Source organism: Protopterus annectens, chromosome 4.part0, assembly GCF_019279795.1.
Source record: "Protopterus annectens isolate FY-2018-M chromosome 4.part0, PAN1.0, whole genome shotgun sequence".
In the NCBI taxonomy this organism is placed as follows: domain Eukaryota; kingdom Metazoa; phylum Chordata; order Ceratodontiformes; family Protopteridae; genus Protopterus; species Protopterus annectens.
The window spans coordinates 522,262,150-522,285,358 of record NC_056733.1 but is presented as its reverse complement, the minus strand read 5'-3'; the positions used below and the strand labels follow the sequence as shown (position 1 = coordinate 522,285,358).

Here is a 23,209-nt window from a genome sequence, read left to right as displayed (position 1 = left end):
TACTGACAGTCATGTCATTATTTTTACACCAGTAACTGGTAGGCTTACATTTCTCTTGAGTAGGGAGAGTATTTGTATGTAGCCTGCAATCACTACCAAACTTGGATCATTTCAGGGGTGCTAGTGTCGGCTTGGGCGTCTGACAAAAAGACCCCAAAAAACTTACAGTATCCTGCTGATGACTTACTGGTGTAGACAGCTGGCTGCCTACCCTTATTACCAGTTTTCTGCTAGATAGCCGATTGGCTATCCAGTAAATCATGCAATTTACTTATGGTTATTATCCCTTTATGTGGGATGTTGCTGAATGCTTTGACAAAATCTAGATAGGCTACATGTGTCAACAGGCTGTCATGTAAGGCAGCTGGGGTCTATATTAGAAGTACGAAACAGCTTTTGAGTTAAAACTTAAAGAGCAACACATATTCATCGAACCGCATTTAAGCAATTCGATGACTATGTCACAGGGCAAGGAGGTAGTTGGTCAACTACATGGAGTTGCCCTTTCCTTTGCAATAGTGTGATCTCAGAGTTGGTATATTTAGTTGGGGGGATGGGGGCGAAGCTCCCCACCTGATAATGGTTTTTAATTTTTATTTTTTCTGAATGGCCACGTGAATTTTTACACTAGAAAGAAATTGAATTATGTGGCCGTTTGCTATTTATGGGTTTCATGTATGTCTTGACTTTTATGTAGTTGCAGATATGCGCTTTCGTTGTTCTGATATAGACCCGGGCAGCTGTAGCAACCTTGAAGAAGGTGACCATTTCTAGTAGGCAAAATCTACCCTTGACAAACTTACTAATACATCTGCAGGAGTCTGAATTCATCCCATGATCATTTTGTCTATAACTTGTCATATAACACTTGTTAGACTGGAGGGTCTTCAGTTTTCTATATCAGCTATACATACACCCTTGTGGTTAGAGACTGCTGTGGCCTGCTGCCATGTGTTAGGGATGATGACACTGTTGTGACTGGCAGCGATTAATTCAGCATTGTTTTAACAAAAACAGGCACTATTGTTTTTAACCTTAGATAGAGCTGACATTTAATCTTCAGTAATGTATGAAACCTTGTATTCTGGCTGCTGTACCGGGGATACTTTGCATAAATGCTTACTTATACATGAGCTAAATTTTCTTGCAAAGATGTTGGTTACTGTCTTGGGGTTAAGGATATACTGTCCCGTTAATCTCAGGGGTAATGCAGAAGTATTCTTAATTTTTCTTCTGTAGCTGTAAAATGTTGTATGGTTAACTTCAGTCTTCCCTACAGCTAGTGTTTGTAGGAGACCTTGTTTTTTAGAATAAAATGAAAGCTGTTTTTTGACTAGCATGATCCTGATTTTGCTAATGGCTGAAGGGGTGCTTAACAGCAGAACTTTTTTTTTGAAGTCTTTAAAAATTGGATTTGTCATCTATAACAACCTTTGTTCTTGTGAATAGTATCACTGTCTTTTTGTCTGATTTCAGGAAGGGGGCCAGATAGTTAGGGAAAGAAGCATGTTAGTACAATATCTAGTATATCATTTCCCAAAGTTGGGTTTTTAGTAGCTGATGTAAGCATAAGAGGCAGAATGTGTTTGTTTTTATTGATGTAATTATTCCAGTTGATTGTAGGGTACCTTAAGTCCCCTGTAATTATCTGTTAAGATTGATCAAGTTTTGCCAGGTTGTGAATGGAAATCTTGTTCTTTGGGGTCATGGAAGCAAAGCTCTCTTCACCCAAGACTGGACTAGACAGTCAAGAGGAGAAGGTAAACACTTGCACCACACCACACTCATCAAATAGTCCCTCAAAACCTACACCACCAAAACAGACACATAGAAACACAAAACCCACACCTACGTTCACGGAGGCTCTAAATAAAAATCTGCTCAAGCAACAGAGACCTCCAAAGCAGAAACACAAGCAACCTCCACCCCCAACACAACCCAAATGACACATAGCCCACAAACTCAGTGTGCCACTCAAACACACCCCATAAGGCATAACAACATATCCAACACTCTAGTCATAGGTGACTCTATAGTCAGGCACACTGATGTTCCACTCACCAGGCTAAACAAGGAAAAAGTTACTGTCAGCTGCCTGTCGGGTGCCAGGATTCGCCATATAACGTACGCACTCAGGTCACTCCACAACAAATACAAATACGACTCTGTCATTGTCCATGTTGGTGTGAATGACCTGAGACGTACCTCCCTGGACTACATGAAAAGAGACATGGAGGAGCTCTCTGATCTTGTAGCCCAGGCAGGTATGACCCTAGCCCTGAGTAGCATCCTGCCATCACCCAGAATGATACCACAGTACAAGATCAAAATGATTGACTTCAACAATTGGTTAAGCTTCTGGTGTCATTCTAAGTGGATCCAGTACCTGTCTGCCTGGGATGACATGATCGACAGACCACAATGCTTTGCCAGAGATGGCCTGCACCTGTCTCCCTTGAGATTACGGATACTGGCTAAGGCTCTTGCCACCCCTATAGTGCCTTTTTTTAGGCAAGGTTCAAATGACAACTTCACTACCATAACAGGTACAAGCAAGCAAAATCTGAGGGTACTGCTACTCAATGCTAGAAGTCTAAACCTCAAAATGCATTCACTCGAGGCACTCCTTAAAATGGAGAACATCGACAGCTGTATAATGGCAGAGACCTGGTTCAAGGCTCCAGAGAGCACCCCTGCATTACCAAGCTATAATTCATACCACACCTTTCGGCCACCTAACCTGGACTGAAACACTAAAGGCAGAGGCGTGTCCATATTCATTAAGGATATCCACACCTCCAGGCTAGTTGCTCAGTATAATACATCCGAGATTATCCAAGTGCAACTAACTCTGGGCAAGACCGCAGTTCAAATTGTAACTTGCTACAGATCCCCCACCATGCCACAGGATTCCCACTCTTCATTTCTTGATACACTGGAAAATATTAGGGTACAACTCAAAACCCTCATAATGGGCGATTTCAACCACCCCACCTTTAACTGGGAAAACTACTCATGTACCAACTCTTTTGCTCAGTGTTTTCTGGAATTCATAAATTCCAATGCCTTGGATCAACTTATCCACACCCTTACCAGGGGCAGCAATATCCTAGACCTGGTCATTACCAACATGGGCTACCGGTGTTCCACACCAGAGGCCAATTCCTCGTTGGTCAGATCCGACCACAAGCTAATCACCCTAGACATCCACATCCCACCCCCCATTAGGGAAACCACCGTAAAAAATTTCTCCAAAGCCAACTTCACACTTCTTAAGACAGAAGTGGCAAACTTCACGACACCCATGCAGACAGACAATAGAGATACGACTGCTGAATCCTACACAAATGCACTTTATAAGCACTTACATGAGTGCATGGATTGTGCTATCCCTAACAGAACCAAGATGCTATCCTCCAAAAAAGGGAAGCCAATCTGGTGGTCCCCTCCTATAAACAATCTCTACAACAGAAGAAAGAAACTGTTGCAAAAAAAAGAGTAAAATCCCATGATTGGAGGAACTCCCTGGTCAGCCTCAGTAAGAAGCTGAGATCCCTTATAAAATCCTCCAAAGCTAGTTATGAAAACAAAATTGCCACTGATTCTAAAGACAACCACAGAGCATTCTATAGCTATGTCAAGAATCTCAATGGCAACACTCAGATCTGCTCTGAGTTATAGCACAATGGCACTAAATGTACAGAACCAACTGATATTGCCAACATCCTGGCAGATAGGTTCAGTGCTAACTTTACCCCCCTCACCCCCTAAAGGGCCCATCTCTATACCGGAAGAATGCAAAGTTCATGTAATCACAGCTGCACAGGTAAAAACCACACTCTGCAAAGCTAAGAACACAGCATCCATGGGACCTGACAACATCCCATGCTGCGTTCTACACGAACTGCTGAATGAACTGGCATCCCACTTAAGCACCATGTTCAATCATAGCCTCACATCAGGCTTTGTGCCCACTGAATGGCGCACAGTGGCGGTTATCCCACTCCACAAAGGGGGAGCCACCACGGACCCCGGGAACTACCACCCCATTAGCTTAACGAGCCTGTTCTGCAAGGCCATGGAACGTATCATCATGGAACTTATAAACAAAGACATTGGTAATCTCCAAACTCTGGACCCCACCCAGTTTGGGTTTGTAAAAGGCAGATCATGTCTCCTAAACCTGATAGACTTCTTTGAAGCAGTCACCAAAGCTGTAGACGAGGGTAAGGTGGTTCACACAGCCTATCTAGATCTCGCCAAGGCTTTTGACCTCATCCCCCACTCTGGAATTATAGATAAATTCACTAAACTAAGTATAAATCCCTATGTCACAAGATGGGTTGCCAACTGGCTCACTGACAGAACCCACACTGTGAAAGTAGCAGACTCCAAATCCGACTTCAGACCAGCATCAAATGGAGTACAACAGGGTTCAGTCCTGGGTCCTCTCCTGTTTGTTATCTACTTTTCTGAAGTACAGGCTAACACAGAAGGTCTTTGGCTAATGAAGTTTGCAGATGACTGCAAACTAGGAGCCATAATCAAAACTCCTACAAATGTGGACATCCTACAAAAGGGCCTCACTGAGACAGATGCCTGGTGTCAAAGCCATGGCCTCAAGCTCAATGCCAAAAAGTGCATTGTCATCCCCTTTGGTACAAACTCTGTACCCATGATTTACCACATAGGTGGTAGTCTACTTAGCACCGAAAGTGTGATAAGAGACCTTGGGACACAGGTGGACAGTAGTCTCTCCTTTGATAATCACATCGCCACAGTAGTCAGGAAATCCTTCTATGTGGCACACCTCATCACAAAAGGTTTCTCATCCAGGAAAAAAAGAGGTCATTGTTCCCCTCCACTCGTCACTCATTAGACCCATTATACAGTACAACTCCCCTTTTGGAATGTACCTCACAAGACATCTATAACAACTGGAAAGACCACAGAAATACCTCACAAAGAGGATTACTGGCCTCAAACAGATGCCCTACGCAGACCGTCTCAAAAAACTCCATCGCATATCGCATACTCAGAGGTGATCTCTGCCTAACATACAAAGCTATGTCAAACCCAGAGCTGTTGGACATGCTCCACTTAAAGAAATCCCAATCCCTGTGAGCTACACGCTCTAGAGACCTAAACCTTGTCACCACAATAAACAGAACCTGCTGGAGGGATAGATTCCTGTCCCAGAGACTTCCCATACTCTGGAACAAACTACCTATCTATATCAAACAAAGCTCCTCATTAGCACTCCAAGAAAAATCTTGATGATTGGATGGGAAATAGGAAATTCACCCTGGGGATCACCTCTGGGGCTCTGCTCAACAGGGGCACAGGAAAATAATTTTCTTGGGTGGTGAAAGCCAGGGTACCTTTTTGGCTAGGCTTATATAGGCCCTAGGGCCAATAGCCTAGTGCCTACCTATGAACCTATGGTGATATTCAGTATTACTTATGATTTTTTTGAAACCTCTACTTTATGTTATTTGCTCTGTAGGTTAAGTTGTGTGTGTTTTAGATTTTTCTAGCTGAAAATGCATACCAATTCCACTAAATCTGAGTGAAGGTGATAGGTATTATACTCTGGGATACTGAAATCAGATTTCAGTGACATCGCAAGCTCCCATGCTATTTAAGTACAGGAAAGAGTCTTTCCCTGGGATTCAGTAATGCCTACACTAATTGTACACTGTTCTGAGTGAACAGACAACACAGACATAACTCACACCTTCTTCCTCCTAATTTTAGTTTTCCTACTGATATTCTTGCAGCTTTAAATATTGACAAGGATTCATAAAAGTTACCACAAAGTATAGACTACATGTACACTTAGTATAATCTTTCTCAATGACTAGAAAGCGCAAAAAATGTGGTAAGAATTTTACTGAATACATATCGTGTATACTTAGTGTAGGCTTTATTTAATCTGGCCCTTTGTGTTGCATAGTTTATTGTTTAGTCTTGTGACATTAAGCAGATCTGCTGTCACATTGTTCAGCTATTCAGTTTGGCATGCTATCACTAAAAAAGAAAAAGGTAGCATAGCGTGATTTTTTTTTTTTATTTTCTTCGTTTTGTCTTTGTGGCCTAGTGATGGACTGTTTAATTTTACCATTGCACAGACAGATTTGTACCAGTGAATGTGATGCTGCTTTGTACAGCTATCTATGTTGAGTTTATTTTTTTTTATAAGCCTCCAAAAACATTCACGTGTGCTGCTTCCTTCAGTACTTCCATGTTTACTTATATCCTTTGGCTTCAGATACATGCAGAAGCCCATCTTTTTCCTTTTCCTTTCTAGAAAAATTAAAGTTTAGGGTCCACTGATAAGCTTCACTAAGACATTCGTAAGCATAGGACTTGCTAGGTGCAGTGAAAGATAATTACATAACAGAGTCTGTTGTTTTAGTAAAAGTAAATGTTCACTCTTTGTATACTTGTATTGCATATGATAATGAGAAATGATACATCAGTCAGATTACAGTCAGTGCTGATATTTTTGTGTTTATCACTGAAAATGGTTTTATTTCTGGTGGTGAATAAGAAGTGCAGAGTGGCCACACCTGCGGCCTTAGCACCCAGGTATGCATTTATGTTCTTTAGGAAAAAGAATTTTGTTATTTTCTGAATATAGTGAGTTAAAAATGTGGGTTGCATTTTAAAGATTATTCATAGATGATTTATCTTAGGCAAGGTGGATATGAAGAAACTGGCTGTTTTTAAATCTATAAACCAATATGATGTGACTGTTCAACTTAAAAGCAATATAGTTATGATGGTATTTCATTCCCGGGTATTATACTTTTCAAAAAGGAGATTGTTTAGGAAGTAGTGTGTGTCAGATTTTTGATTTTTAAACTTTTCTAAAAGCTTAATATGGCAGGCTAAGGCTGCTAATGAAATTTATACTGCCATGCTGTGTTTGATATCTTCTGTGTGGGTGAAAGAAGGATAACATGTAGCTTAGAAAGACAGTCAACTCAGGACACTGAAGAGAGAAGGTGGTGAAACTGCAGTAGGAAAGGTTGCAGGCAGCAGCACTTGGGGCAAATAAGAAGAGACAAGAACTAGGATGGAAACTAATATCAACGAGATGTGAGTCTTGGCACGACTGGCAAAGACCAGACTACAGTGAAACCAGTTTGTTGTTGACTTAATAAAACACTGGAGAAGGTGACCAAGATGGTCGATGTAGGGGCAGATGTGTGTTATAGTACACACAGAAATCAGCAACCTCTCCAAGGGGATACTAAGATCGAATGCATGTTGTGGTGCACATGGACATCAACATCCGGTCAAAGGAGATACTTGAGGTGTTAGGATGCAACATGAGGGAGGTGACAGATGGCAGGATAAGGGGTTGTAGGAAATGCCTTATCTGACACTAGTTTCCCTCTAATCAACTTTTTTTTGTAATTGGTATTGATCTTTTCTGTGAGGAGAAAATTTGTTTAGTAAAAGTGTGTGGGACACTTAAGGAGAAAAACTCAGGTGAGAGGCTGTTGAGTAGTTGGCCACGGTAAAATGGGCTTCAATCAAAAATCGATTATTCCGCAGGTTTTTCTTCTCAAACAGATAAACAAATCTTTTATTGTAAGCTTGCTTCTTTATAATCCATCCAAAAATGTCTAACTGAAGATATTAGAATGTCATTAGAGGCAAAAACATTATATTGTTGTAATCCATTTTGGCCACAGCAAAGTAATTTTCAACAAGCTGTTATCGGTTTACCATCAGTTCTGTGTGTTTTTAACTTGAAGTTGTTTTTATACATTATTGCCAACTGTGTAAAATTTATCTGAGCTACCTTTATATCTCAGGGTTAATTACCCCGGTGGTGCAGCGGTTAACGTTTTGCCTCACAGCCAGAGGCTCTCTGGTTCGATTCTCGGCCAGAGCGCCTTCTGTGTGGAGTCTGCATGTCGTCCCCTCAGTCAAGTGATGTTTAAAGACATGCAGGTAGGTGCATGCGTGAATGGGTGTCCCTTCTTTGAAGGTTGGGCGTCGGGCTGGCACCTTGGCACTGTAAAAATCCACTGCCAGTCATAGCAGACCGGAGTTCCGCAGTGGCGATCCCTAACCGGGAAAAGCCGAAAGACAAAAAAACTTTATATCTCAGGGTTAGATAACATATCCTGTCTTTTTACTTATAAAGTTTATGATGAGTCTATTCCTGATATTATTTCTGATAAGTTCAGTTGTAGTAAACTTTTGAGCATTATAAGTAACTTAACATCTCTTTCATTTGAACCTTTGATTTCTAAAGGGAAATCTAAATTGGTTATGTTCAGGGTTATCTTCTTATCAAAATTAATTTTCTGTTTGTTGTGGTAGACTTTTTATTAAAAAGTTGTTGAAAAACTATTATCCAAGTAACATTTGTTCCACTTGTTTTTAGTAAGTGTTAGTTTTATTATGTTAAGAAACTGTGTGTTTGTATATTTTGAAACTTTTTGTTTTCATTTTCGGTTTGGTTTATTCACGTTTGTGTTTTCACATTCTTTTTGTTATTTCTCTAATTACCTGCTTAATACAGTTCTGAGTCACAAGAGAGGTGTAAGCCACAGATTCATGGCTAAATGAGACCATCAACCAGATCACCCAGTGCTGATGGGAGACTAGCAATGCCCCCCATTAAGTTAACTTTCTCCACATGTCCCTGGTGAAAATTACAATCAACCATCCAGTCAACCAGTTTTGTTTTAAAAGTTACTAGGGAAGTACTGTACTTGATAGGTAAGGGCAGCCTGTTCCAGAAATTGGGGTTAGATTGGATTAGGTGTCTGTTATGCCATCTGGTTTTGTTGATATGATAGTGTAAGCTTAGGTCTCTATAACTGGTGTTTGCTTTACCACTTGTTCTGTTTATGTGAAGGTGTTTGAAGAGTGCTATGTCATTTATTAGTGTGGAAAGATAAGCAAAAATCACCTCTCAGGACTCTGTATGAGACTGAGTAGAGCAACAGAGGTTTTAGTCTATCAGAGTAGCCAAGGATACTAAGATTTTTTTGATCAGGAATGTTTAAGTTATTTTTCAAGCTGGTTTTAGGTGCTTAATGTGGTACTTGTCAAAGGATGCATTATATTAATTCAAGGATCTATTAAGTATAGAAGCTTATCTTGCATAGGACACCGTTCACAGATTGTATGCATGCAAACCTCTCACCCTCTTAGTGCAAGAAATCTAGACAAAGCCTAATATAATGTGGTGACAAAGGCCCAAAAATAGGGGCAGGTTTTAAATATTGCTCTTCTAAACTTAGAAAGTTGATAGAACAACAGGATTTGTCTTAACATGCATTTTTCTGAAGGATATGAAGTCTGAAACTCAAATGTATGTCATTATTTAGTGGCTTCAGTCATCTCACTGATTTGCCTGAAAAGCATAGCTTTTATGAGAAACAGGCCGAAAATATGAGGCAAAAATCTGGTCATTCTGCTCAAATCGGGACACTTGAGAGATATGTATGCATGTGTGCACGCCAGTTTGCACATGCACACAACCCTAGTGTCAAAATTTTAATTAAAAAGGAAAGTTTTAGTATTACTTCCCATTCCTATTTACCTTACATTCAATAAAACACAGTTCATTGATTCCACCACTTGACAAAACCTTCACTCAACAGATAGTGACATAAATGTTTTAGATGAACACAATATGCACACATGCACCTTGACAATTAAGGAAGAGGGTAGGGAAGTTCTGATAGATGGATTACAGTTTGAAATAGAAAACAGAGGAGTGAAACAAGGCTTAGGAATGAAGGCTTTTTACATATATAGCAAAAAAAGAGGAAAGGAAGGACAGACCTAACCAGCCAAACAGTAGTGGGAGAGAGGTTAAGAAAGACTGGAAAATACATTGGAGCTACTGATTGAATGCTTCACTTAAGTCTTTCTGACTGGAGTGAAGATTATGAAAAGAAGTGACTAGACACTAAGATGGACGGGATGGAGGTGGATAAGGAACTGCCTGCTGTAAGGGTTTATATAGCAAAGTGGTTAGATGAGCTTCCTCTCAGTGTCCTCAGTAATCTCGCCATTGGCTGTTGAAGATCTCAGAGAATCCAAGGAAACAGCAAACTCTTATAAAATCCACAAATAACACCACAGGACCCATCTGGATACTCCAACCACAACTTTATTGAAATAGTCAAAAGTTAAAAATAAGCACTTTTGTCTCATTGCCTACGGGACTTCTTCAGATAAGAGATGTAAACTGTTCTCTACTAACATTTTTAAATATCCCTCTCCAAATCATGTGACTCTTCAAATTCCTTACTGTTAAAGAGGCAGACACTTTTACTCATAACAATTAAGTCAGCTTAAACACAGTCAGTCTAGGTAAAGCATTGTATACACAACTTCTTACTCATACAGTTGTATTTCCCTTGCATTTCAAATGTTCTACCCTTTATTTCTACCTGTTGACATAGTTGTATATATTTGCAATATTTGCATTGACCACATTTATACATTCTTATTCCCGGGGTAACTTCCAACAAGATATTTCAGTCTCTCCAGCAACTTCTTTACACTCATCCCTTTACCTTATGCTAGTCAATAGTAGGTCCCCTTCCTAAGGTGTTTCTGATTTCTTTGCTGTACTTCATTAGTACACAGTTCTTTGAAGGAATGGGAACATTACCAAGGAAGAAAGGAACCAACTAGATAGAATACACTGCATGAGTAAGGGGTTGTTTATGCAGTCCTAGATAGAATACACTGCATGAGTAAGGGGTTGTTTATGCAGTCCTATGTCACAATTACCCTTGTTTCTACATAGGTAAAACTGAACGTACATTGAAGGAAAGAATTTACACACATACATACAACATTAAGAAACATAAAAACAATGAATGCATTGTTTAATTTAAACATATACATAATTCTCCAGGGCATGAATTTAAGTTTGTAGTCCTTGAAAAGGTCACCCAAAATACAAGAGGTGGAACATGGTCCCTTATATTAGAAAAAAGAGAACTATACTGGCAGTTGTTTTTGAATGCTAACAACTGGCCTGGTTTGAATGAATATTGATCAGTCACATGCATTCTGAAATTGAAGACTTTGGATGAATAAGGTTCTTTTGTTGTTGTCACTATATATACTTTGGTATTAATTTATTCATTCAGTTTTTATCTGCTGAAATATACTTTTTTATGCATATAGATATTTATGCACAATGTTCGCAATACAATGGCCAGTACATTTTATGTAATTTTAAGGTTTTAGTATATTATATATTTATTTATTTTTACATCAATAAGTACAGCTTTAACATGCTGTCTTCATACTGTATCTACATTTTACATTTGCTGTTTTTTTTTAATTGAAAATCATGGTCTAATATATGGATAAATTGGATGAGTTCACTTTTTCTAATTTAAAGAATAAATTTTTACATAACAGATAGAAAATATTTTTATTTGGTTATTTTACACAAAAAGTTTTTATTAAATGGAGTATTTGCATTGCTTTACCTAGACTGATGTTATTTATGCTGACTTAATTGTTACGAATAAGAGTGTCTGTCTTTTTAAAAGCAAAGACTCTGAAGAATCACATGATTTTTAAATAAATGCTTTAGAGAACAGTTTATATTTCTTATCTGAAGAAGTCCTGAAGGCAACTTAATGAAAATGCTTATTTTTAACATTTTGACTATTTAAATAAAGTTGTGGTTGGAGTGTCCAGATGGGTCCTGTGGTGTTATTTGTGGGTTTATAAGAGGCTGGTGGAAATCTACAGCAGATGACTGGCTGATGCAGAAGTTCTTGAGAAATAGAAAAAAAATCAAGTATGGTACCCCTGTTCAGGGGGAAGCAGGAAGAATCAAGGGAATTCTAAGATTTTGCATGTCACCACTGGTAGAAGAGTCATGGAGAGAAACTTGAGAAAACAGCTGGTTGCTTTCTTAAAGAGCAACAGTCTTCAGAACAGCAACCAAAAATGGAGATGTCAGCCAAGCTTGGTTGTTTTATGATGAATTTACAGGAGGAATGAATGGTGAACTGGGAATACCTGACATGAATAGACATTTAACTTGGGGCTGTACATGTAGCTGTTAGAAACTCCAGAAGGGAGAAGTAGGACCAGCTGAGGAACTGCAGTTTTGCAAGGCTGAAGAGTAGGACACATTAATTTATGGTGAGAGAGGCTATTTCACAAAGGGAAAGTAACTAGCAGAGCACCAAAGTGTTAGTCTTTCTTCCAGTACTTTTTAAGTGTGTTTGTTTCATTCTTACATGAAGAAACAAAGAATAGGATCTGCATTTTCAGTGAACATGCAATATTAGGTGCAGCAGTGGAGGATGGGTGGAAGGGTCTGTGGAAGTATTTGGAAAGGATAACCTTTTGGTAGAAATGTGACAGTTGATATTCACTAGAGATGAAATGCTGAGTAATGCACTTAAAAGGCAACAACCCTAGGGGAAATATCAGCTAGGAGGCATGAACCGATGGCATAATGGTAGGAAAGGGACCTGGGGGTGTTCACACCTGGATTGGACCACAAGGAGTAGAATGAGAGTGCTATAGCAGCAGCAAGCAGAATGCTGAGGTGTAACTTTAGATTACATTGTACTGAACCAGTGACATTGCTTCTGCTGTATTAAGCCTCTGTCGTGCCATGCTTTGAGTATTGTATGCCGTTCTGGAGCCTGTACAAGGAAAGGTATAGCAGGCTGCTGGAAGGAGTCCAGAGTCAAACTGTCAGAAGGATATATGGGATGGAGAGAAAATATGTAACCAGGAATAAGAAGATCTGTAGCACCTCTCAATAGAGATCAGACGAAGCTGGGGGACTTGGCAGGTAAATGACATGGATGCATATTATGACATATTATGATGTTGAGGAGATAAGTATGGGGTCATGCTGAAGAAGAAGAACAGATGGATTAGTAGGGGGTACAGGAAGCAAATGTAGACAGGGATTGCTGCATGTACCTTCAGAAGTAGTACTTTGCAGAGAGGATTGTAGACCCATTGAATGGACTGCTGGAATTGGTTGTGGAGGCAGAATCTACAGAGGCATTTAGGAGGGCATGAAACATGGGGAAAAGGTGGGGGTAAGGCAGGAATGGAGGGGAGACAGACTGTTAAACTCATTTAACTCCCTCCCTCCAGTACAGCTCTTTTAGTGTGTGCCTTTAACTCTGAGCGGGCGTGGCTTAAGCCTTTAAAAGATTAAGATATCACCTTACAGTTCTAGAAAATACTCATTGAGAGAGGTCAAATATCAATACAGTTGTGTTTGCCATCACATATGCTTCAAGACAAAATATCCTGGTACCTTGTATATAACATAGTTTTAGAATTATTAATGCAAATATGAACAATCAATATTTGACGGCTAGAGGAGCAGTAAGAGTTAACTGCAGAAGATGCCTGGAGGAGCACTCGGCTTTAATGAGGAGGGCATACCTATATATAGGACTATTGTCCCTTTCCATCATAATGTGACCTCTACTTATGAACTATTTGACTTTATTAAACTGATTTGTCTGGTTACCAAATTAATAAAACAAATAAATAAATAAATACAAACGTAGGGGTGGAAAATAAAATATTTCAAAATGATTAACTAATGAGAAAACGTAGGTATATGATTTATTTTTTAGGATGGCTCTCTTTGAAATGTATCATTACAAAAGGGAAATCTAATGTGTGTGTTGTCAGGTATTACTGATGCTAGAAATGGTGCCAAGTTCATGACAAGAACAAAAATGGCTCTATAGTTGTGCAGTGTTTGGCATTGCTGCCCGATAGTACTTAATTCAGGCTTAGATGTCTTCTGTGCAGGGTTTGCGTGTTTTTGTGATATTTTGCTTACTGCCTCATTTGCCTTCAAAATCCCAAGGACATGCCACATTGCATGTGCAGTGTGTGAGTGATTGTGTGTATGTGTGTGTGCATGCATGCATGTATCCTGAAATGGAGAAGCATCCTATCCATGCCTTGTACCCATTCCATTCACTGTTAGGTTAAACTCTGGCTACCTATGACCCTGAACTAGATAAAGCTGGTACTGCATTTTGTGTGGTTTATGGTGACGGGGCTGTGGGGTGCTTGGTAGAAGCATCTGAGGTTGTTGTGTGTGTGTTTAGTATAATGTGTGGCAAGTAGTGGAGGGAATGAGTTAGGCTGGAAACATTTGAAAATAAGAGAGCCTAGTAGCAGGTTTGTTCTGTTCTGCACTGAGAGCCATTTTGTTTTCTTTAAGGGTGAGGTGGTGGTGCTCATTAGTGGATGAATTAGTGATGAAGCAGTAGATAATTGTTTTTGATATACTGTAGTGTGGAGGAGTGTTTTTTTAGAGGCTATAGCTTATTATGGTAGTCCATATTTAAGCTGGTCCAGAAGGACTCCTGTGCCTATTGTTGGAGAGTGGGTGAGATTTTCCTGGTCCAGAGGAGAAGTAAGTTTTTTTTTTTACTCAAGTTTTTGTTGTTGGGCATTGAATGTTAGATATTGGTCTACACATAAACTGAGGAATTTGAAGGAGTTGATTATTTATACTGGTGTACCACAGATGGTGGTGTGATATTGGGTGACTTTGGTGATATTTTTAAAGTTTTTGGGTGGTGCCAAAATAGCATGCTTTTTTAGGATTAAGTGTTAGATGGTGGTTAATCAGATAGGAATTGAAGGTATTAAGGCCTTTTTTAGTTGTATTTTTGTTGTAGAGTAGTTGTTGGACCTAAAGAGTACCATGCTATCAGCATAGAGGATGACTTGTAGAACAGGAAATTCATGAAGTAGTTTGTTACTGAGAATTGAGAAGAAAAAAGAAGCTAAAATAGAACCTTATGGTGCTACCATTGAAAGAGGTGTGGACTGAGAGAAGGAAGAGCCATTTTAACTGTAAAGAGCATGTTTGACAAGACGTCTTGGAAGAAAGTAGTGGATGTGTTAACTAATGCCAGTGTTCTGAAGAGAGAGAGAGAGAGCAGGTGAAGTTAGTGGTTGATAAACTCAAAGGTTTTTGTAATGTCAACAAATATTGCTTCTGCCAAATTACCTTTTTGTATTGAGGAGAATGTTGACATTTTGGCACCAAAGTGCTAGCATTGTATTACAACCTGTCTCAATTCATGCTGTTTTTAGGGTAAGGAGATAGTATTTTTTAAAGGATATTGTATTGTTGAATGTACCTTTAGAGCTGTATATAGGTGATTCTTTCTAGCATCTTGTCAGGAATGAATAGTATGGAAATAGGATGAAACTGTGCAGTGTTTTGGGGTTCGGGTTGTATAGAAAGGTGGGGGGAGGAGGCAATGAGTGCTATTTTCCCGATATTTGGCATTATATTTTGTGACAGGCAAAGGTTAAAGATGTAATGAAGAGGGTGGGTTAGAAATTCCCAGTGGTTGATAAGGCAGAGAAGGTTGTATATAAGAATAGTGAAGAGGCGTTTAATCGAACACCACTTCACCGACATATAAAGAGAGAACGCACTAAAACGCGAACGCTCAGAACAGGGATTTCTTCCCCTTTTCACGCTGTAGTATGATCTCAGAGTTGGTATATTAAGTTGGGGGGTGTATTGTAATGTTTGAAAGTGTGTGTGTTTGTTTGTTAGTGCTACTGATTTCTTTCCCAGGGAAAGAAATCGGTGTTCTGAGCATTCGCGCTTTAGTGTGTTTGCTGTTTATGTGTCGGCGAAGAGGCGTTCGATTAAACGTCTCTTCGCTATTCTGTTATAGACCTGGCAGAGAAAGATGTGGTCTGAACTGGGGGGAGAATCTGTGAGTATGCCTTCAAGTAGGTTAGCAATGTGTTTACATGAGATTTTTTTTTTGATGAGGAGAGGGGCCTCTGTGAGAGAGGAGTGGGGAGTGGAGATGCTGCTGATAGATTGTGTTCTGTGACAAAGTCAGAGCAGGAGAGTAGTTCTTGATTAGTCTGGATTAGGTGTAGAGAGGATTTGTGGTCAGAGGATTTACATCCAGTGAGCAGGCTGACCTCATGCCAGAAATGTTAGGGTTAATTTAAGAGGGAAAGCTGCTGGGTTTTGAGATCGCCGAGTTCTGGAGTTTAGTAGAAGTAAGATGTTTTTCAGGGGTTAAATTGTTTTTTTTCTTTATAATTGCCAGGCTTAATCTTTTTGTAAAATAAATGTATGGATAATAAAGAGAAGTTAAATGACAAACAACTCACTTGGGCACAGAAGTGTGACAACTGTATACAGTGTAGGTATTCTTTGTAAGAATATGAGGGGTAATCACTTCCTTTCAGGTTCACTAAACTGGATAGTTTGCCATTTGCAAATTGTCATAGCAAACAGGCTGTATGCACTGACGTAGAGAAAGGAGAATGCATAGCTTGAGCGAAATGAAGTATGAACATATATTTGTTTTATCAAGAAAGGTTGGAAGAAGGACTTGGAAAGATTTTGCATAAAGTCATACTGAGTATTTGTTTACTTTATCTTTGCTGGCTGTAAGCAGAATGAATTTGAAGAAAGGGTGGTAATTAGGGTGATGATCTTCTGCATATGGGAGCAACATAGCAATGCTTTTCAGATTTGGACAGGTGGCTTCAGCATTAAATTTTACTTTAAAGAATATGTGTAAATAAGTGTGAGTAGCAACCTTTATTCATTCATTATAAATATTTGAGTCATATTTTATATTACACAAACATTTTATCAGTTAATTCTTTATTGACTCACATTTTATTTTGCCACATACTCTGTATTAGTTAATTATTTTATCTGTGCACTAGTAGATTCATTTGTTCTGCATGCATCCACAGCATTCAGTAAGATTGTGTTTATTTCTCTTAATGGTCTGCCTTTTGTTTCATCATTTTTTATATCACATATTATTCTGTTTCTTATTAAAGAATCATGCATCTCACCAATTCCTATTCTTTTGCTCTGTGCGTCAGCTTAGTAACATAATCATCTGTTGTCATTGAAAAACTCTGTGACATTGTAACAAACAAACAAAAATAAATATGTTTTTCTTTCTATACTGACAATAATTGATAAACTTGTTTCTCTAAGTGCTTTATCTCATTTTTTTTCCTTCAAGAGAAAAGGTGAAATATTTGCAATTTAGGCTTTTTTCTCAGCAGCATGAAAAAGTGATAATCCACTTGCGGTGACAGAGAAACTAAATTTCTGGGTCCCAGACATCCAGTTATTAGCCAGATTTTCTTGTGGTGAAAGTATTCCTGGTGACTGTAGTGGAGCCATGTTTCCAGTGTGAGGTTTACATGTTTAGTTTTAAACACAAGAATACTTGAAGGCAAACATAGTTCTTCAGTTTTTCAGACATATTTTTTCGGTTATTGCAGATATTTCTTCACACTCTGTGACACCATGTCTTATCATATGGTATAGAGATGTTGTAGATAAATCAGTTTGAATATAGAGCTCATGGAAGTTAGCTCATCTCTGTTGACTATGAGTATTAATTATTAATCCTTCTGTCATGACAGCTGTGATCCATGAGAGTATTTGAGTAGTGATCCCAGATAATGAAGGAAGAGGAAAGTGGGTTGCTTCCTGGCTACAGCTTCAGGAAATATGGTGGAATGCACTCAGCATGAAGGATGTACACATGCACATAAGCGGCACTGATCTCTTTACACATTGTGGACAGGGGTTGTGGAAGGTCTAGCCCAAGGTGGAAAAGCCTCACTTAAGATGACACTGTACAGGAATGTTCTTGTGCCAGCTTTGTCTTGCTTTTGACAGTAAAGAGGGGCATTGATATGTGGCAAATAGTGTGTGGTAAGGGGGGGCAAAAAACAACAAAAAAATAGCTATTTCAAATATTCTTCCTTCTTGGAGATAATGGGAGCAATACTAGATAAAATGCCATCTCCTATCTTTATACTTACAGTAAACCAAAAACACAGCCTTTCTTCCACCTTTCTGTGTACTTTTCCCAGTTGTCTACTACTGGACCTACCTTTGCATTATCAGGCAAGATTTAATTATGTTTTCTTTTTCCTTAGGTATGTCTATAACACACTCTAGAGAATACTGCATCCAGATCTTAGCCCTGCAGGGCACTACTGGTCTGTTCCCTTATTCTTTATAACTTCCTACTCACCAGAATCCTGTGTGTACTACCCTCCAATCATGCATCATTCCAGTTCCTTCAGTCTTGGTGCTCTCCTTCAGCTCCCCTGTGTGGGACTATCCCTATTACTGCATTTGTCTCTTTTCAAGATCTTACCTCTAATTTTTTTCTATTAATTTCAAACCATTCTCATTTGCTGCAGCCAACCATTGTATTCCCCTAATCTGGTCTTTCCCAAGTGCGCTAGCTACTGGCAGAGTTAAATTCCCTGAGAATACTTCCATCTGTCCCTGTCATCTGGCATCTCTCTTCCTGGCTGTTAGTGTTACTCTAACCAAATAATTGTAGCAAACTGGTGAAAATAAAAACTAAAAAAACACAAATTCACCAGTAGGGCTAGTAGACACAAGTTTATTTTTCAGGTTAAGCACTTTCATCAAAGTAAAATTGACTTCCTCAGGTTCTGAGGAAGTCAATTTTACTTTGATGAAAGCTCTTAACCTGAAAAATAAACATGTGTTTACTAATCCTACTGGTGAATTTGTGTTATTGTTACCCTGTCATTTATCTCCTCTGACAAGTGCATGCATGCACCACATTATGTATCCACCCCATTGCCTTTGGTGACCACTTTGGTCAACTCTTTTCATGTTTGATTAGTTCTGACACCCGAGACCAATTTCACTGTAATCTCATTTTTTTTTTTTTGCTCTGTCATGGCTCTTGGTACTTGAGTCTGCAGTCACTAGAATCTTTTTCTCTTTTTACACACTGACTTTGACTTCCTTTATTTCCTGCCTCATACCACTATAGCCAGATTCATTAATGCCTACAGTAACTGTACATGTTCTGTATTCAAGAATATCCCTACTATATTGCTTGTGCTTTCTAGTCACTCAGAAAGATTACACTAAGTGTACACATAGTCTGTACTTTGTGGTAACCTTTATGAATCCCCCCTCGATATTTAAGGCTACAAGAAAATCAGTAGGAAAACTAAACTTAGGAAGAAGATGGTGTGTGTTATGCTTGCGTTGTCTGTTCACTCTGAACGGTGTACATTTATTGTAAGCATTGATGAAACTGGCCCAATGTCTCCTGTCTGTAACCTTTACGGATGCACTTCAGAGATTTGTTTGTCCTCACTGTTTGTGGTTCAGTGCATCCCTCTGTTTCATTTGACAGCATTCTTCCTGCAAACCTTCTCCATTTTCTGTTTTTGTCACCTGTTTCCCTTCTCACTTGCCTGAGTGTCCCTCCATGCTTACATTTGTATAGCTACTTCTGCCTTTGTCTCTTCTTTGTCAGTTGTTGACTGCTATGTGCACTTGTCCTTCCACCTTGGTTTCCTTCTTCTTCTTCTTGTCATTTTTTGCAATTGTACATCCCACTTTGTGTATTAATTTAGCCTTTTGTCATGACATCTGTGGTCAGTGAGACAAGGTTTCTGCACAACCCCTGTTGCTTTTAGTCCAGCAGTGACCTCTGGACATGTACTGCTACCTTTTGTCTTTATCCCTACACAGACTCTTCCCACTTCTTTCTGATGGTGGGCCCCTTATCTGTTTCCTTTCTGCAGTGCCACTTTGTCCTTTCTTATCAGAATAGACAGTCCACTCTGATCTCTAGTTCCCATATTCCCCCATGAAGCTCCTCTATTCCCCTGCAGACACCACATCCTCTGTCATCCAAAGCTCTTTAAACACAACAGATGCTCCTCATCCTGTGCACCTCACAGATTGGTCTCCCTCTCTTCTTGCTCAGATTCTGATGCTCTTTTCATGTTGCCTAATTATTGAATGTGTTACTTTTCCTTTTTTAATTTTAGCTCCTTCCTGCGTGTATATGTTTTTGCACCTAAGTAAGCTTTTTTTCTATTTGAAGTTTTAATCTAAGCAAATGCCAGACACGTAGCAAGGTGAAGAGTAATTAATAGTACATGAAAGAAGTGTCAGTTGTAAAATGCATAATACATTTGCCTTTGATGCTGAAAGTAGAGAATACAAGGGTTCTATTCTCAGGGTAGGTGCTTAAGTATGTGAATGATCTGAAATAAATCAGTTGAGAGAGTGTTAGACTGAGCATGTAAAGGCACACAGTTTAATCCTGGATTTTGGCAGTGTAACATCTCCAAGGTCTAGGATTCAGTCTTGGCTTTAGTCAGTAGCCATGGAATTTGCAGGTCTTCCCTGTGTCTGTTCATGTTTTCACTGGGTGTTCTGATTTTTTCCAACTTCCCAAAAGTCATGATGGTTAATCTCCTACTCCAAACTGTCCATATATTAGATATGTCAAACCCCGCTCTTTGTGATCTCCTTATAATTAAAAAAAGAAAAAATATCTTCATTTAATACCCATTTCAAAAGCCTAATGCTGCTCCGAAATTTCAGTGAATCAATTGAAAAGCTATTCCACTACATATTAAGACCATGAAAACCCTAGCAACATGCACTGCCTACAGATTTCCAGCTGTGTCAAAATAAACATTAACATCACCGTCCTCCCTAGTTCTTTTCTGATTGTCTTTTCCTCCCTTTTCCCCCCCAACTGCTCGTGATGTCCTTTCACTCTGATAAAATCTAATCTGAAAATATTTTGTGTGTATATATTGCAGATAAACTCTGCCTCCTGCCGTCATCTCCTGAGCTATTGGCTCACCTTGAAGGGAAGTAATGTGCTTTAAAATATGTTTTCAGTGAGGTATGCCATTTATGTGTCAGGAATGAATTCAGGAAGTGTAGAGATGTGACTCATGTTTGAAATCAACTTCTCTTCAAAACAGTAGAATTCAAATTGCACATGGTCAGCTGTAAACAGATGCAAAGCAAGCAATCCTAAGTCTTAAAAACCTGTCTATATGTTCTTAATTAGTAATTCAAAAGTCAACAGATTTAGCTTAAAAAGGCTAAGTAAGAATAAAGAGTTACATCAGTAAAAACTGAAGCCATTGCAAAGCTTTTTCCTTTCTCTTTCCACACTTGAGGTTGGCACAGAACTCTACTAAGGGTGTGTCTCCCCCTCCTGTTTTAATTTACATGAAAATGGCACCAAGGTACATCCAAGGTTTGATGAGTGTTCAGTTTATGGACATGAGTATTTCATTTGTCTTGTTTACAGATGGTGTCTCGGCTAGCTTCAAGTGGGTGGGATCCTTGGCATGCATTAAAGTGTTTCACTGCTGAGGTTGTGATGGAAATTGGCACCTTGGAATCAGAGGTCATGTTTCTCTGCCAAAAAGATTAAATTGTTGTTAGCAAATGGAGGCGGGGCAGCTACTTCAGGTAAAAGATTTTAAGTATTTTGGGACTTTATTCTTGAATGAAGGTAGGGCGATCATGAGCTTGACTGTTACTGGTGCAGCAGTTCCAGTGTTGTAGGCAATGTAATGGACTTTGGTGGTGAAGTGAGAGCTGAAATATTGGATGAAGCTGACAGTTTTCCAATTTGTGTCTCCACCTTCAGTTGCGGTCATTAACTCTGGATAATCTTTAAGGATGAAATCCTAGATATATGTGGGAGAAGTGACATTTTCTTTACTAGACTGATGGTCTTACTCTCCTTAATAGAATAAGGAGTTTGGCAATCCAGAGGGATCCTGGAGTAGAGCTGTTGCTTCACTACGTGGGAGGAACCTTTTGAAGTATTTTGGGTGCCTAGTGAGGATGTCTTCTAAATAGCTGCTATTAGCATGTTATTGATAATGAATTGAGGTGGCAGGATATGTGCTTTAAACTTTACAAATGCTCCTTCTGCAATGAGAGTCATGAAAAGAACGTGGATTTGTGCCTCTGCTTCTGTGATTGAGAACCACTGTGAAGAGCTTCACCAAAGAATACCACTTGGCAGCTGCATGTTCACAAATTCAAGATATTTTGTCAGTGTGGCTGTGTAGAGTAGATGGATAAAACCATGACTACAGCCGCAACAACCCAAGTTCTAATAATGTCTTGGGCACTGGAATAATTGGACAGGGGTGGGTTGGAGTATGTGACTGGTGCCATTTCCCCTGTCCTGGTGGGAGTGATTGATTCCTTAACATGCAAGTGGAAGATTGCAAGTGATGAAGTTGCAGCCATTAACTGGGACATTTGCTTTTCTTACCAAGCCATTAACAATAACAGTCATTAGTGTGGGAGCTTTACTTTTACATGTATGAGGTGGGTGCAGTCAGACCCTGTGGTAATGCAGGCATTCATGTAAGCTACCACTGGCACATTTAGGACCTAAAATAGAAACCGTCTCTTTTCTCGCTTTGTCATATACAAGACAGGGCACAAAACACCTCCATAGCTGCCAGGATGATCACCACCATTGGTTTGCTTGAACTTCTATATCAGGGACTTCTTGAATGATGGCAGAATAAATAGGGTAAAGCCCATTAGAAAGGAGGCTCATGACTGATAGGCATAGAGGGAAAAGACACTTCAGAAAACATGTACTGATTTAGATCATTTTGAACATAAGCAGATTTATTAGGTGCTTGCAAAACCAACAGTTATCTTGGTACCATTCGCTTTGTTGGGATACATTTATCAGTTATTACTTGTAAAAAAATCGGTATACCAAAATGATCAGGTGTTGAATGCTAGTCACTGGTAGACCTTAAGGGAAAGAAGGAAGGGTGCTGTGTTTTACCCTCATTGCCGTATGTTATATTGCCCATTCATACTGTGAGACTCGAGTTGATTATACAAAATAAGGGGGTCAGGGAGGCCTCTCCTCTGCTTTGTAAGTTACTTTTGATTCCCAGATGTTCAGTAACAGAAAATTAAGTAATCAAATCAACATTTGATAATTTTGAGAGGCCTATCCTTCTTGACTGTCAAGCCTCTGGAGTGCCAGTTGACCGATTTGTTCTCGCCCTTTCCATCCTGCAGTGTAGCATGCCACATCACCTTGTTAGGGGTCTCCTCCTTCAAGATTGTATTAGCCTTTATCACCTGCATGCCGTTAATTGTCAGACCACCTAATAATGCAGCGCCCCCACACTATGCCATAAAAGGTCTCCTTCTTCAAAAGAAGATTAAAGTTCCTGCAATATACCTTGATTATGGACTGAGCTTCATGCTTCAGGTGTCCGTCATTCTTGAGAGGATTGAATTGTTCCTGATTTCTGTACTTAAACCTGTCCCCTGCATTGGCTGACTGAGGCTGTTGCTCAT

The 23,209-nt window shown here is 39.4% G+C and overlaps 1 protein-coding gene across 2 annotated transcripts in view; it reads left to right on the top strand.

Moving 5' to 3' along the window:
* Positions 1 to 23,209, top strand: part of TPCN1 (two pore segment channel 1) — a 1,721,246-nt gene that overhangs the window by 1,237,430 nt on the left and 460,607 nt on the right. The window lies entirely within an intron of this gene.